The sequence below is a fragment of the Polypterus senegalus genome, chromosome 1 (genome assembly GCF_016835505.1).
Source record: "Polypterus senegalus isolate Bchr_013 chromosome 1, ASM1683550v1, whole genome shotgun sequence".
Taxonomy (NCBI): domain Eukaryota; kingdom Metazoa; phylum Chordata; class Cladistia; order Polypteriformes; family Polypteridae; genus Polypterus; species Polypterus senegalus.
This window is the reverse complement of record NC_053154.1, coordinates 268,420,571-268,437,574: the sequence shown is the minus strand read 5'-3', so window position 1 is coordinate 268,437,574 and position 17,004 is coordinate 268,420,571. Positions and strand designations below refer to the sequence as shown.

Here is a 17,004-nt window from a genome sequence, read left to right as displayed (position 1 = left end):
CTGAGACCTGACACACTGCATGCACGGTTTTTTTACACTGTCTTCCTTTAGCGGACATTGACTTTTTCCACCGTGTGCTTTGTTTCCGCAGTAGCTGGATTTATGAATATGCTTGTATGTATCAGACGCTTCATATTTTTGCTGCCTTTTCAATTGTGTAATTCGGTTTTGTTCAGCCTTTTGGAACTGTTGCTTTTATCTGTGCACTGCGCCAGTTCACGTGAGCCGCTCGGTGTACATGCATCGAAGGTTCCCAGCTGTGCTGGTGCCATCTCGTGCTATGTCCATGGCTGTATTTAATGTTACCTTAGTCCTGGCACTTAAAACTTTCTCTCGCAGTTTCGCTGAGTTTGTGTCAAACACCACCCTGACCATCTCATCTTCCTCTCCATAAGCACAGTCCTTCACCCGTGAATATTTAGTGGGAGTTTGCTATTGGATTGCCGCTGTGGACGGCCTTATATGGGCAGGCACTAAATTACAAACGCCAGCGCAGCCTGTCTATGAACTTAATTTAAAGTGTAGGTTTACATCGTGCTTTGTTTCCGAAGTAGCAGAACTCATGAATATGGTTGTATATGTCACTTTCGCTTCGCTTCTTATTGTTTCGCTGCCTTCTCAATTATATAATGCATGTTTTCTTCAGCGCTTTTTGGAGGTCTTCCTGGTTTTCTATGTACTGCGTGATTACGTGGGAGGCGTGATGATGTCACACGAAACTCCGCCCCACGGCTTCAAGCTCATCTTCATTACAGTAAATGGAGAAAAACAGCTTCCAGTTATGACCATTACGCGTAGAATTTCGATATAAAACCTGCCCAACTTTTGTAAGGAAGCTGTAAGGAATGAACCTGCCAAATTTCAGCCTTCCACCCACACGGGAAGTTGGAGAATTAGTGATGAGTCAGTGAGTGAGTGAGTGAGTGAGTGAGTGAGTGAGGGCTTTGCCTTTTATTAGTATAGATCATCTACTGTTAAATTCTGCTACGTACTTCTAAAATTTTTATTTGTATACTGTATTGAGGATTTGTTCTGTTCTGTGTATTGTATTGTATTGTATTGTATTGACCTCCTTCTTTTTGACACCCACTGCACGCCCAACCTACCTGGAAAGGGGTCTCTCTTTGAACTACTTTTCCTGAGGTTTCTTCCATTTTTTCCCTACAAGGGTTTTTTTGGGAGTTTTTCCTTGTCTTCTTAGAGAGTCAAGGCTGGGGGGCTGTCAAGAGGCAGGGCCTGTTAAAACCCATCGTGGCACTCCTTGTGTGATTTTGGGCAATACAAAAATAAATTGTATTGTATTGTCCTCATACGCTTTATATGCACTGAGAGCCCTGGATCTGTGTGTGCTCAAAGCCAAAACACGACTGAGTGTGTTGCTGCCCGTGCTCTTATTTGATATTATTTGTAAATAGGGCGTGTCTTGCAGGAATCTCATGTTCTACGTCATCGCGAGATGGTCCTGGGTCAGTCTCTTAGCACAAAGTCTCATGTTTAAGATGCTCCGAGATGCTCCGTGGCCAATCTCTTTAGTCTCACGGTTTCTTTTAAGTGTCTTCCGTGATCTTCACATGAAGATCACGTCGCGTCGCCCTAGTGTTTCTCTCCAGGATATATTTTTTTTAATAGAGAGATATTTTACTTTTTTGATTAAAAATGTACCAGCAAAGAGTGAAGTTTATATGACTTATGCACTGCTGCATATACCTGTATAAGGTGGGTGAAAACTCAACTGCATCTTTCAAATGAATGTGACACTTAAAAAACACAACATTTCACAAAAAATGGAATTCTCTGGGTGTGCAAAATGACATGATAAAAAATGCAGAATGAGGTACTGTTATGATTTGTATTTTTCATTCATTCTTTGTAATTTTTCCAAAGTGTTTCCTGAAAATATTTAAAGATAGTTGAGGGTTTTTTAACTTAAGGATTCTGAATATGACCTTAGTTCACATTTATTTGAAATTTGATTAATTTTATCATCCTTTCCAAAAAGGTGCTTATTGCAAAAAATGGCACAAACATTTTGTGGAGTTGTTGTTGTCTTGTTTCTAGGGAGATGACCTGGTATAGCAGCTCTGGCATCACGAAGTTGTGGGTGTAAAGGTCATAACAAGTGCTTCCTGTTTATCTGAGTTTGTGAAGGAAAAACAAAGAATGTGTGTTTATTTTGTGAGAGCTTTCATGGTCAACAAATTCTGTGCTATGACTTTTTGATTTTGAATAGCATTTTTGTTTTGGTTTTGATGATCATTTTGCTGATTTCCTCAACAGGAATCTCATCTGTCTCACTCTATACTGTACATCTTATCTCCCAGTCATTTTGTAAAACTATTACTGCCTTTCTTGTTAACAAAAAAAAATGCAAATCAGAACAGGGATATTCTGGACTGCAGCCCATTAATGAAAATGACAAAGGAGATAAAATCTCTGTTGATAGCTCAAACACATTAAACACAATATTTTTTTCTTTTTAATAGCTACTGTATTTTAAAAACATGCAGCCAGTGGACAATCTTTTAAGTGCTCAGTGACTGACTTCATTTTTGGCAGCATTGGATTGGATTAAATATGCCCTTATAAGACTTAACATTTTTTTTTAATCTCTGCTGTCTGTCACTAGTGTTTGTGAACATACTTTTCATTGGGGGTGCAGCTTACTTTCTTCATTTTCTTCTAGTATTGTTGTCTTTTGTGAGAACTTTGTATCTGTATTTGATTTCTCACTTGCACTTGAGGCTGTCGAGTTCGGCTCTGGTTAGACAATTGAAATAATGAACGAGTGAGTGAGTAAATGAATGAATGGATGAATAAATGAATGAATTGATAAATGGAAAACATAATTTGTAAAAATAAAAGAAAAAATTATTTGTTTCTGACTGGAAATCCATTTTGCAAGTCCAGAATGTAATGAGGCAGGCAATTCTGCTTTTGGACACAGATGCCCATGCAAAGTTGTAACTTTTAACAATCCTGAATCAACATTAAATTAATTAGTAATACTTTAGTTTTATGCTATTTTTTGTGCTATTTAAATAAAGTTACCCATGCATTTTTTAAACCACAAGCAACATACACCATATCTCTTTATCTTCATGAAGGAATTAATAAATAAATTAATAAATAAATAAATAAATTAATTAATTAATTGCATAGTTATGTAAACATATCCTTAATATGCTACAATAAAATAATATAAAAATAATACATTTGCTAAAGTGTTTTCTGTAATTCATAAAATTGCGAGATATAAAGAGGTACATAGTTATGTTGCACGATATTAATTAGTTCTCACAGAGTAATGTATTTGAAAATTTTTGCTCATGTCAACCTACAGTTTTTTTTATGCCAGTCTCATCTTCCAGCTCCTTGTCCTTATCAAAGGTATCTATAAAGGCCACTCAGAATCAACTTTTCTAGAAGTGCCTCTGGATCTGACACAGCCCTGGAAGGCTGGTGCGCATCGTATTTATTATTGTAGAAGGAAGAACATCTCCGGACTTGGAATCTTTTGGTCTTTCTCCCCAGGTTGATTCATTTTGTTAACAGTTAGCTGTACATTATGGATTTGACTTTTTAAAATGGAGTGACCTGCAAAGGGCAATAGCCACATTTATTTCGGTGTACATTGTGTATGTAAGATGGGCAGCCTGAGGACGAGATATAAACAGTCAGTTTCACTGAGGAAAATATGCTCTGCTGTCAAAAACTGGAAACAAGAGTGCAGGAAAACATATGTGAGAGCTTAACAAAGCGCAAATGAACATATGACATCATTTGAATGTTTTTTTGTTCTGATTGTATTAGTTTATCTTTATTTAGTGGTCTGTTTGTGTTATAATCATTGTCACCATTATAGCTTTGATTACTATGACACCACCCTTGACTAGAGTATTTGTCCAAGACCTTTCTGCTTAGCTTGAGAAATTTAGTTTGTCTGAGAGCTTTGAATTTTGGTTCTGACTCTTTATTTGTTTTGACCATATATGTAGCAGTGCAAACATATATGTCAATAAATTAATTGAATGATATGTTGCACGTCACTGTGCAAAATACCTCGGAAAAGGTTATAGGCTATATTGACAATTATGTATTAATGACTTAATCTTTTCTCATTCATTTGGGGAGTGATTTCTAAGATAAAGCTCAAGGTACACAAGAACTTTGTGTTATCTGAATAGCCAAATTAAATAGGTTGGCTAAGTAAAATGACTGGTAAAATAATGTATTCCTTCAGGAAACAGTAAACAAGAGGTGTGATCAGAAACAAAAATGACATTTAAGGGGAAATTAAGCAAAGGTGGTGGGTAAAGACCATTTGGAGAGCATACCCAAAAGCACACAGCCACTAAATATCCTGTATGTCATCAGAGAGAAGCAGATACCAAGGAAGTATGGGTGTGAGAGAACAACAAACTTCTACCATATTGCAAAATTTAAATTGAAAGAGAGATGCATTAGATATTTTAGGACTGAAACACAAATGAGTCACCAAAATGAAAAGTAAAGGAGCCATGATGTCTGGTCTAACTTGTCTATCATCTCCCTAGTGGTCACTCACTGTATTTATATGTATATAGATTATGTGTATATATGTCTCGGTACACATACAACTTGGTTTATGACCAAAAAGTTTGCCAAACTTTTGCTTTGGTTCACGACCACACACTCAGTATACGAACAAGCCAGTTTCCCTTTCGGTTTGTATATGTTCAGTCTCTCCCTGTGCATTTCCTGTGCAGTGAGCGAGCGAGCAAGAGAGAGAGAGAGCGTGACACACACACAGGCACGCGCAACACATACACACACACACACAGGCGCGTGAGACAAAGGCACACACACACACAGGCGCACGAGACAGAGGCACACACACACATAGGCGCGCAAGACAGAGGCACACACACACAGTGCGGGGCGCTCCAGACTCGTGAAAGAGACACATGCCGCACACACCAAAGAGAGAGAGAGCGAGCGAGCAAGCGAGAGAAGGAAGGCTGAAAGCAGAAGGTAGAAAAGGCTTGTTTTTGTTTTCAGTTCTGTTTACAGCGGTCGGTTCATAGCATAAACTTGTGGCAATGTTACTTTTCTTGGTGGTTTATTAAAATACGTCTTTTTCAAATGTTCATTTTTTCCCTGTGCTTAAAACTCATTAAAAAAAAGTGTTTACAGTGATTGGGTCATAAGGCTATAACGCGAACTCTTGCAATGTTAGTTTTCTCTGTTGTTCAAGGTTTTCTCGGTGTTATTCAATGTTTTTACATTTAGTTTACTATTAGATGTGCATTCTATCGTATAATTAACTATATTTGTGCTTAAAAATCTTTAAAAAAGATATATTTACATACAGTTCGTACGGTCTGGAATGGATTAATTGAGAAATTGCTTTGGTTCACGACCAACTCGGTTTACATCCAGAGTTTTGGAACGAATTATGGTCGTGAACCGAGGTTCCACTGTATATTTAAGCTTAGAACCTTTTGGCAGTGCTTTGATCCAGACCACCGGAAAGAGCACCATGGGTGAGTACACTAAATCATATATGTGTACTGTATGTGGATGAGAATGAGCTACCTTAGTTTTTAAAATCATGTCTTGATGATTGTCAGTAATCTATTTTTATCTGTACCTGACTTTCTTATTTTATAAGAAAATAAAGGACATTGCATGCAGTTATGAATCCTAACCAAAGAAAAACAGTGTTAAGAGAAAATACCCACAAATATAACAGTGCAAACATATATGTCAGTAAATCAAGTAAATGAGATGTTACAAGTCACTGTGCAAAATACCTCAGATAATGTTACAATAATGTCCCTTTTCTTCTGACATTTACACATTCAATTTAAATAATAACTGAGAAGAAAAGAATTTGAGGGCAATGACTGAAGCACTAAGATGATTCTTATTTATTTTTTCATATATTTGACTCTGAATCATATGTCTAATTATATAAAGTATGAATGGAACATTAAATGTGTCTAATCTATCTGTATACATAAAGTTAAGAAGGTCTGTGTGGGCATCACTCACTCAGGCCTTCTTAACAGCATCATAAGCACCCAGGGAAAGTAGTGTGATGGGGCCCCTGTTTTGATAGCAGAACAGCCCATACGTTAAGATGGCCCTGGGCTCAACCGATTTACGTGAAATTCGGTATGTATATTTGTTTTGGCCTCTGTAACAGTATAGGCTACTTTTGCTTGCCCCCAGTCTACTGGGGGATGGCCTGAGGACAAAAAATTAGAAACCTTGCTATGTGACACATTATTTTTTTAAAACTTTTAGGCTCAAATTAAGGATGTATGCACACAAATTGTCTTGAATGCTTAGAGATAAATTAAAGGTAGAACCGCAGTTCACGCATTACCTTGGTGCTGTCCCCTGGGGTGAACTCACAAACTTTGAAATTAAACATTATCATTGCACATATACACCCTGTAAGATAAAGGCATTCATGTTGTGTGGAATAGTCAGAGTGTTCTTCTACTTCTGTTTCCTTTTTTAATATTAATTTTGAAATAATATGGCTTCTAGAACAAGAACCAATTTAAATACAAGATCTGCCAATGCCGTAAGAAAGTATCTGACATGAGATTCTCAAAGCCAAGAATAGCAAAACAACCATTTGAAACATTGAAAGTTATAGCAGCTCTCACAGCCACATAATACAGACTGAAATATTGACAGGTGACAGAGCGTGTCAAATTATTTTCATCCCAAAAATTCCTGTGATTCCCAATTATTTTTGTTTTCTTTTAAACATCTACAGTTTCCTATCTGTATCTGCTTTGCTATGACTGTAAACGAATCGCAAGGTCCAGAACTGAGAATTGCAGGCATAGATTTAAGATCAGATTGTTTCTCTGTGCATCTTTATGTTGTTTGCTCATGAATGGCTCCAACCAGGCCTTTGCTTATATACACTCCATGAAATAGACAAGAAAATATGTTATTTCTAAAAAAACAATTGCTTGATATCTGACTTTTATTTACCTCATATAACGTTTACGTAACAGTATATTTGTTATTTCAATTTAGCTGCAATATTTGCATAAATATAACATTGATTTGCTATATAAAATGGAGTATTTCTTTATTTATTTAACAAAATAAAATGAAATTCTGTTTATTCGTCTACAGTTTTGAAGTATACCCCTCATTGATGGGTAACTCAGCTAGTATTAAAATATATTTAATGATTTTATCCAAAGCAATTTATGAATTATGCAAGCATTAATAAAGCCATTTTGATATTTCTATAGTGGGAGTACCAACAGCATAAATGAGTCAAGGTCTCCCACCAAGAAGAAGAGGTTTAGTTTCTAAAGCACTAGGCCATACAATCTGTCATTTATTTATTTTCTGATCCTGCTTTCTCCATTTCAATGGGCCTGGATGCCAGTGCCAGCAGAAATAAACCTCAGAGCTGATGCCAGTGGTCAATCCAGAGTACTTAAAGAAAGCCCATATCAATACATGGAGAATACGCCACAATCTCAGTTTATTTTAGTTGTCAGGTATAAAGTCACACTAGATGGTGAAAATCTTTAGCAGAAAAGTGCCTTGGCACACCATAACAAAAATAACTAATATGTTAGCTGCATTGGAATAAATTCTGGAGCAGCTGAGCATTCTTTATAAGAGCAAGGTTTCTCCAAATCACCTTACTTTAAGATGTTTATGCACCATTAGTTTAATTTTCAATAAACTGGTAATTAAGAAGCCGGCACAGCATATGCAGTGCATTTATAAGGCTGCATGGTAAGTGTCTAGAAGACTTAAAAGATGATAGTCACTAATATGTAAACTGTATAGAAGAGAGCTCAGCTTGTCTATGGACTGTTGGCTTGGAGTGTAGCTAACTTGTTGTGCCAGCTGCAGATATTATCAGAGTTTAGATATTAATAAGCCCCTCAGGAGATGCAGAGAGCTCCTCTTCCATCAAAGACGTGTCTCACATTCGGTGTCTCATTCTGTTGTTTTGTCCTCTCTTTTTGATTTGTATATTTTAGTGAGTTTTTGATGCCAAAGAATGACAGATAATTTTTAAATTACTTAAATAATATAATGGTTGGTTCTCAAATTAAATTTAAAATTAGAACTTTATTTGATTACAAGTAACCATTTTTTAAATTACTAGTATACTAGCCATGTGCGCCCAACTACGTTGCGCGTGTTAAAGTTGTCTGTGAAGGGCTCCCTGTTTAAACGCGGCTGCCAGTCGTGAACTGGGCCCTTCGTCGCACAGCATTATGATTTTTTATAAGGGAAACAAAATTACAAAAGAAAACCCTTGGATATTGATTCGATAGGAACGGCCTAGTCGGAATCACTGTCCGAATCATAATTATGTGGTGGTGTAGCAGCATTTCTACTTCTGTCCGTTCACAGTCCGTCTTGTTTTCACAACGCTATTGTTTCCTCTCACGATCTCTTCTCAACCTTTCTCCAATCTCGCAGGTTGCTTTGTGGCAATCCAAAGAGTAAGGCAATATACACGGAGAAATGCTTATAAAAGGGGGACACATAGGTATCTAGGCTCTTTAAAGCATGTGAGACACGCAGCACTCGCTGGCTACAACGTAACAATAATATTTTCCGGAGCGTGCTGTTACGTTGTCATTCATTTTACCCACTGTCTTTCTTTCATTCATATGTTACGTAGGCACGTACCTTTTATCTTTGGCAATCTCATTCTCTAACCGGGCCTCGGGAGCTAACCAGTGTAACACTGTCCACCACCCCTTTCGTTATTCCGGCACATTGTTGACATCCGTGAGTAACAACAACGTACTAAACTGGAAGGTGGTCTACGCATGCGTGGAATTCACGGACAAACAAAGATCAAGATCTAAATGAAGATCTCTTTAGTTGATTTAAAGCACAACAATTTGTTTAGTTTGAATGTCTGTGTCTGAGGTGTGACTGGAGTACTACAGTCTTCAGTAGTATAAGCCTAGAGGAGATTCTTAATGCAATGCCTATGTTTTAGCTGTCTCTCTACTGCCATCTAGTGCTTCTTCTAATTGATTTGCGGACAAACAAAGATCAAGATCCAAATGAAGATTATATATAGAGATTCCCCACATTGAAGTGCAAGTCAGTATTCTGAATTAAATTTATTTATTCATTTATTTTTCAAATCTGCCATGTACAATACTGAAACATGGAGAACTAGAGCCTATATTGGCAGTATTACTGAGAGCAGCATGAATTAATCACAAAGCACATTCACTCACTCAATCACACATCAGTTGCCAGTGTGTCCAAACAACCCCTCTTCGCAATGTTAGAGGAAATGCGAAAACCTAGAAAAAGCTGAAGCAAATTCTGGGAGATTATGCTGTTTCACAGGAACCTTTCAAGAATTGGAACCCAGTCTTTTGAAAATGTCAGGCAGCATCATTGACTACTGCCTCACAGTACCTGCCTCAATATGAATGACTAGCTGTAAAGGCCTGGGCTCCTAGAAACAACTGAAATCGTCAGAAAAAAAATTGAAATGCAGAGTCGGCGGTTTCATTTTGCGGACGTGCACATCCCCCTTGTCTATCAGCAACTAAGCAAGTTTCTCTCTTTTCTGAGGTTTCCTTTTGCCAATGTGTTCACCTCACTTGTGTATTGGTGGCTAAGCGAGTTTGTCTTTCCTCTGTGGTTTGACTTTGGCGATGGAGTAACTTTCTTTCAGCTTCATGCTGTAGCCTCGTACTTCTTTCTTCTTCCAACTTATTAACTTGGGGCTGCCTTGCCAGCTCTTTGAGCTTAATGCTGTAGCCTTGCACTTCCGGGCCGGTCAAACAGACATACACACTTCCATGCATAGACGTTTATATATAAGATTCTATATAAAATAGAACTTTATGGACTGGACCAAATACGGTTTATAAAATAAAGGGCTTCATAGACGTTTAGCAAGAACATGCCTGAAAATTCATGAAGTGGGTTAATATTGTGGAACTACAAAGCCAGACCAAAAACAGAGAGAAAACAGCTTGCAAGCCAAAGAAGGGATGTTGATGCCTGGCCCATGGCCAGAGGTCAGTAGCCTTTTAATATATCGTGAAACTGCAGTAGACACTGGAGACAGAATCATTTTAAAATTACAAGGACTTTGATCCTATATTTAATGAAAGAGGATGCCCCTATAATCATGCAATTGCTAGGGTCCATTTGTAAGCACACTGATAAGCATTAAGAGGGTCAGGAGGTTTTTAACCCCTGAAAAAGGTGGAAAAGTGTTTATGTCATGCTTCTTGACAATAGGGAGCCTGTTATAATATCAGTATAAAATGAAGGCTGGCCTGGAAGTCTCTCTGGATGTCTGTGTGTTACTGTAAATTTTGAACAGTGGGGGGATATACTCAAGGTGGAGATGGGAGCTATGGCAGTTTAAAGATGACATACGACCACAGATATTATTCTGGCCTTGTCTAAGATGTGACTCATGACTGAGGTTTACAGTAAATGATTCTTTAAATACTCCAGTTTCCTGCCACATCCCAAATATGTGCATGTTAGGTTAATTTACAACTAAATTTATCCACTATGGGTGTGTGCATGAGGGTATTTTACAGCAGACTAACATCCCATTCAGGTTAAATTTGAAAGTTATTCCTTTTATTGATGGGAAAGGCTCTGGCTTGAAACCCTGCAATGGTAAAAGCATGTTTTGAAAAATGCCTAGGCAGCACTCATAGCACCATTAGCAACAATGTTTTCATATTTCTTCTGTTATATTCTTTCCTTTATTGAGCACTGTATTACCCTTGTCCCCTTGTGTCCTTCTGAGGGTCATATATAGATAGACACACATACACACAGGGCTCATGCCAAAATAATATAATATTTTGGAGTTACTATGAAATGCCTTGAAATTCTGAAATGCCAGTAACTAGTAGTTACATTTCTATCCTAATCCGTTCATGAAAGCTTATGTCTCTAGTCTCATTTATGTATTTATGGTTCAGTGCAATAAGATGGCTCATAAGGAAATTTTATTTCAGAATTGTGCAATGAGTGAATTTTTTACGATGAAGGAAATTGCAGTTGTGAATGTTCATGCATGCCCTCATTGTACATATGGAAAAATCCACATGGCAAGCACTTAGATTTTACCAATTACCCTCATATTGGTCACTTACAATCTCCCCCTAATGTGAAGAGCACAGTAAAAAAAATCTTTGAGCTAATAGGAATAATCAACTTGCAAAAATCATAGAAGTTAGATTGACCAGGTAGCAGCGTGTCGGTGTTTATGCTTGGCTGGAACAGTGTTCCACCAGAAGGGGATCTTCAGAATTCTGTAATAGTGACAAAAATGTATATATTGGAATGGTTATTTTGTAGAGAAGTACAGAACAATGTGCAAATTTGTTTGGGAAATGATATTTGTTTTTATATCATTTAAAAATAACAAGTTGATTAATTTTGAAAGGCTATTGTCTTTCTATACACATTTATATTTTTTACAGTTAGTTAATATCCTCTGCTTGACAGGCTGTAGAAAGATTAGATACTTAGAAATGCAGAAAACCAAGATCCTAAATTCCAGGTCAGATTTGCAGGACAAAAATAAGGAGAAATCAGAATAGGTCAAGGAACCTCTTTCTGATTAACACTCTACTGAACTGACAAGAGTCTACAGTTGATAAAATGACAGGTGGCTGAGAGGAAGTAAGAGGAGTCTCAGTTCCTAAAAATGAGAAATATTAAACCTCTCTGAATTTATTTGAGATCTACCAATCTAGCTTTAGGCGTTATCTTCCTTGACCTGTCCGCTGCATTTGACACTATTGACCATGAGATATTGCTAATGCAGCTTGAACATCTTCTTGGGCTTAAAGGGGCTGCTCTTAACTGGTTCAGATCATATTTAACTGGTAGACACTTTTCAGTTACTTTAAATTCCCCTTTTTTGTCTACTGCTCCTCTTAAATATGGTGTTCCTCAGGGATCCATTTTGGGTCCTATTTAATTCTCTATATACCTTCATCCTATTGGAGCTATTTTTTAGGAAATTTAACATTTCTTTTCCCTGCTATGCTAATGATACTCAAGTTTATATTCTTGTCTGCAACTCTGCAATGAATCAACTCCACAACTGTCTTTCTGAACTAAGAATCTGGATGGCTAATAATTTTCTTGATCTGAATCAAAATAAAATGGAGGAGCTTATAGTGGGTCCATCAGCTAAAGCCCAAATTAGTCCTGGACTTCTCGGCTCTTTCTCTGTCTTCTGCAAACCTCAAGTCCCCAATCTTGGTGTTATCTTTGACAGTAACCTCTCTTTTGAGAAACAAGTAAATTCTGTAGTCGAGTTGCTTTTTCCAGCTTTGTCTATTAGGTAAGATCAAGCCTTTTTTTATCTTCTAGGGATCTTAAGAAAGCAACTCATGCTTTTATTTTTTCTCGCCTCGATTACTGCAACTTGCTGTATTCTGGGATTAACAAATCCCTAATATGCAGGTTACAGTTGGTCCAGAATGCTGCCGCTCGCTTTCTGGTTTGGGCAAGAAAGTATGACTCTGTTTCTCCTATTTTAGCTTCTTTACACTGGCTGCCTGTCAGTTTTCGAATTGATTTTAAAATCTTGTTGCTTGTTTTTAAATCTTTACATGGGCTTGCTCCTGCCTATTTATCTGAAGTGTGTGCTTTACACCAGCCATCCAGAGCGTTTAGATCTTCTGGTCACATGTCTCTTGTTGTCCTTCGTACTAAGTGTAAAACTAAGGGGGACAGGGCCTTTGCGGCTGCTGCCCCTCGCCTGTGGAACTTTTTACCTCATCACATAAAGAAGTTGTCTACAATTGAACTGTTTAAAACGAGATTAAAGACTCATTTCTATTCACTTGCATTTCATGACCTTCAGTAATACTGATGGTTTCCTCATTGTGATTATATAACATTACTTGTATTTATTATATATTTTATTTATGTTCTTATATTTTATTTCTATTTATGTTATTTGTTTGTTTTCTTTTATTCTATTATTATAAAGCACTTTGGCCACAGCATTCCTATGTTGTTTTAAATGTGCTATATAAATAAATTGACATTGAATTTGTCATCATGGTTGTGTTTTTTTTTTCCTCACAATAAAGGTCAATTTATATTTGATTATTATGATACTAACATTACAGAAGAGAACATGGAATGTGGAAAGAACCTCCAGAAGGAAGGCATGGTGGTTCCAGGATGTTTTGTGTATCAGAGATTTGGTGGGTGGTGTGTGACTTGACTCCATTGCATTATTTACGCTTTTTTGTTTAATTTTCCTCATCATGCATGCATGCACAACACAATACGTCCCAAAATTCATCAACATCAACTGCTGATTGGCCTTGCAAACTTAGTATCCATATGCAGGCGGACAATAGTATTAGCATTCAAAAATAAAGGGGTTTGCTTTGATAAAAAATGTAACCAGTTCATTGTTACGTGTACACAATTTAATAACATTCCTATTTGCAGGCTTGATCAACATGCAATGCATTCCCCCTGTCCTTGACTGGCAGCCTGAATCTCAGTCTACAGGTTATATAAAATCTGGCATCAAATTTGGCAAAATTGAATTGGTAGTGATGAGGGAAACAGTTTCCTTTGGAATACAGTTTCACAATAGCTAAACTCACTAAAATGATTTTTTTCTGGGCTGTTTGGTTTCTCTCCAAGGGTTTGGTAACACCTTCCCTTTCTTTTGGACTCACAACAAAAAATATTCAGATGAAAATAAATGGAAAATAGGTCTCTTCTGTAAATACATGGCTAAACATAACCCATACATGAGACAAAAAAATATACTCTGTAATCCAGTGATGTAATGAAAGTGTTATTCAGACTGGCTGAGAAAAAACACACTGTAGTTGCAGTCATAGATGAGAGCCTGCTATTTAACCTTTGTGCGTGTTAATGAAGGCATCTCTCCATCAGCCACTGCAAACTTCTTCAGGCCTGATAGGAATTGTAGTCCCTGCACCGGCACTGTCACAGGGTTTTAGATGAGATGAAAGTATGGCAGTAAAAATGTATGGGAGGCAGCTAGAAGGATCAAAAGAAGGTAATTCTATGCCATGCCAGAGGGTGGCAGGGTGCAATAAACCTTTCTCTTCTATCTCTGTAGACCAGACACGGGAAATTCTGCCTGATTCAAAGGACGCCACTTCCAGTTCCGGGCCGATGATGTCACTTCTGGCTCAGGTTCCAAGAACATCACTTCCAGTTCTGGCTCCAAGAACATCACTTCCAGTTCCGGCTCCAAGAACGTTACTTCCGGCTCCGATTCCAGATGATGTCACTTTTGGTTACTTGTTTTAAAAGCTAGTCATCTTTCATTGTTACTCAGTTTTGATTTGGAACTCAACTTGTACACTTCTGTTTTGCCAAAGCTCGATTATTGCAGCCTTATTCAAGTATAGGGGTGGCCCTAAACCATTTTTTGGTGTCAAGTTCTAGGCATTATATATATATATATATATATATATATATATATATATATATAGTGGGATATGGCCAGCCTTTTATCTCGGCCAATACCCCCAGACCACCAGGTGGAGCCCTGCATGCAACATAGAGGTACTCCAAGTTCCAGCACGGTATCATGGACAGTGGAGGTTTTCATCACAGCCCTGCTAGATTCCATGGGGACCTCCAGGGGACGCTGCAGGAAGGCACAGAGACTTTAGTTTCATCTATAACCTGGAAGTGCATCTTAGTCACAGCGACAGGTGAGTTGACGTACTTCCGGGATGAAGAAGAGGATTTTTATCTGACCTGGAAGTGATAAAGAGTCACATGGACTGAAGGATGGGAAACACTTCTGGGTCACGGACTATTAAAGACTGATAAAAACACCAGAGCGTTGAGCTGAGCTGGGTGGAAGTGTGGCAACATGACTGGGAGTGGTGGATTGTATTGTTATTGATTAATGGTTTATTGTAATGGATGAGTATTGTGGAGTGGAGGGTGCTTTGTGCACTATATAGTTGAAACATAAATAATAATTGGACTTTACCTGGTCTCTGACGTATTGTACGAGGGTTCAAGAGGACGATAGCGCCCTCTATCTGATCTGTCACTATATATATATATATTTTGTCACACGCGCGCATGGGAGGCAGCTAAAGGGCTCGAGTGAAGGCAGTTCTGAGGCATGCCGGGATGTGGCAGAGTGCACTAACTCTCTTTCTCACTTCCCTGTAGACCAAACCCGGGAGGTTCCATCTGTCTCTCTTGACGTCACTTCTGGGACCGAGCCAATGGAGACAGACCTTGCCAGCTCCGGCCTCCCTGATGTCACATCCGGGCCTAATCCAATGAATGATGAACACGTGCCCGATCCTTATGACCTCACTTCCTGCCTCCCCTTTTAAAAGCCTTCCCTTTTCCCTTCTCTGACAGTCTTGTTTTGGACTCTGGTGTAAGCACTTCAGTGCTGGTATTTTGAAAAGAAAAACGACTTTTGCAGCCAGGATACCAAATTACATGGGTGGCTGCCCCAAACCTTTTTCTGTCTTTGTCTCATTTTATATACAATATATATATATATATATATATATATATATATATATAAACACCTTCCTTCCTTCCTGTGTCAAAGAAGCAAATGAACTTCTTAACTTCATAATTTCCCAATTCTTTCTGCAAAGCAGTTTTGCGGCAAATTCAGTTTAGTTGGAATCTCTGGCTTCATCACAAATGATAGGCTAAATGTAGCCATAGCCTTGGTGGTCTCCACAATTCAGTAATCTATGCATGAGATATAAATTTCAATACTTACTTCATGACTTGTTGCTCTAAATAAAGCTGCACATCTTTGATGGGTGAGACTTGATTGTTTTTCTAGTCAGAAAAAAAGATTCATGGTTATTCACACATGTTGTATTATTCGTTAACATTAATCAGAACTTTTGTGTGGCTATCATATAAGCAGACAAGTTCTTTTGTGCAAAAAGCTGTAATAATGATTGAATGAACTGAATTATTCTTTGCATCCACCCTTTTATACATTTATGAATCTGTTAAGTCTATAAATTGGGTTTTAACTCCAACCCTCATTTTTGAATCTGTTTAATTCATACATTGGACTAATGTATTTATATTCATTTACACATATGTAAATCCAACTTTCAGAAAGTTAGCCGAATTGTAATATATCACATAACTTCCTATTTTTAGTGTTTCACAGCTTTCTTCATTTTCTGTTTAATTGGAACTTAATTAATCTTTGATGTAGAGCTTACTGTGCTGCATGCCATATAAATTAAAATGTAACTGTTGAATTCACAATTCTCTCTCACAGACACCACTACACCTTTTTCTGCAATTTCTCTTGCTCAAATCTAACTGTCCAATGTAACCAACAAAACACCAGCATGTTTTCTATATTTTCCTGCACTGCATACTTATATGTTGGCTTTATTTGAAACCACCCAATCTCTTTCTACACTTAAAACTCAGGTTTTAAATAAATTTCTTTATTTGCTTATCATTTTACTCTAAATGTGGGATATTTGTGGCTAATCCTGTCTGAACAGCAAAAAATCACAAGATGGGGTGGCAGTGTGCAATGAGGCATGAAGACTCACTAGTAGGCAGGTATACACAAACACTTAACCATGTGCACACAAACATCCTTTGTTTTATATATTAATTTTGTATTGTAAGCACTATCTGAAGTTTTACAATTGGTGCACTGGCAGATGAAACAACTTGCTCAGGGCCATCCAGTGTGTCATTGGCAGTCTTGAGTTTTCATGTACAAGGTCTTAGCTACCAGACCACACTGAATGAAAACTAATTTTCTGTTTCTATGATTCAGAATTGACATTTTTATTGTCATTGCTAATCAGCCATGGTAGTCACTGTAAGGTGTGAAGAAACACCAGTCCAGGATTTAAATTCAGGAGCCAGAGGACATCTACCTCCCAATCCTGCCCTACACTAGTCAGATTATTCTTTAAAATGTTGTTATCTATAACTAATAACATTAATTGTTTTCATTAA

At 37.6% G+C, this 17,004-nt stretch overlaps 1 long non-coding RNA gene across 1 annotated transcript in view; it reads right to left on the bottom strand.

The window, feature by feature from the left end:
• Window positions 1-17,004, bottom strand: part of LOC120519114 — a 36,566-nt gene that overhangs the window by 16,976 nt on the left and 2,586 nt on the right. Inside the window, exon 3 of the long non-coding RNA XR_005631388.1 lies at window positions 15,779-15,840. This is a non-coding gene — a long non-coding RNA (uncharacterized LOC120519114). The remainder of the gene's footprint in view (window positions 1-15,778; window positions 15,841-17,004) is intronic.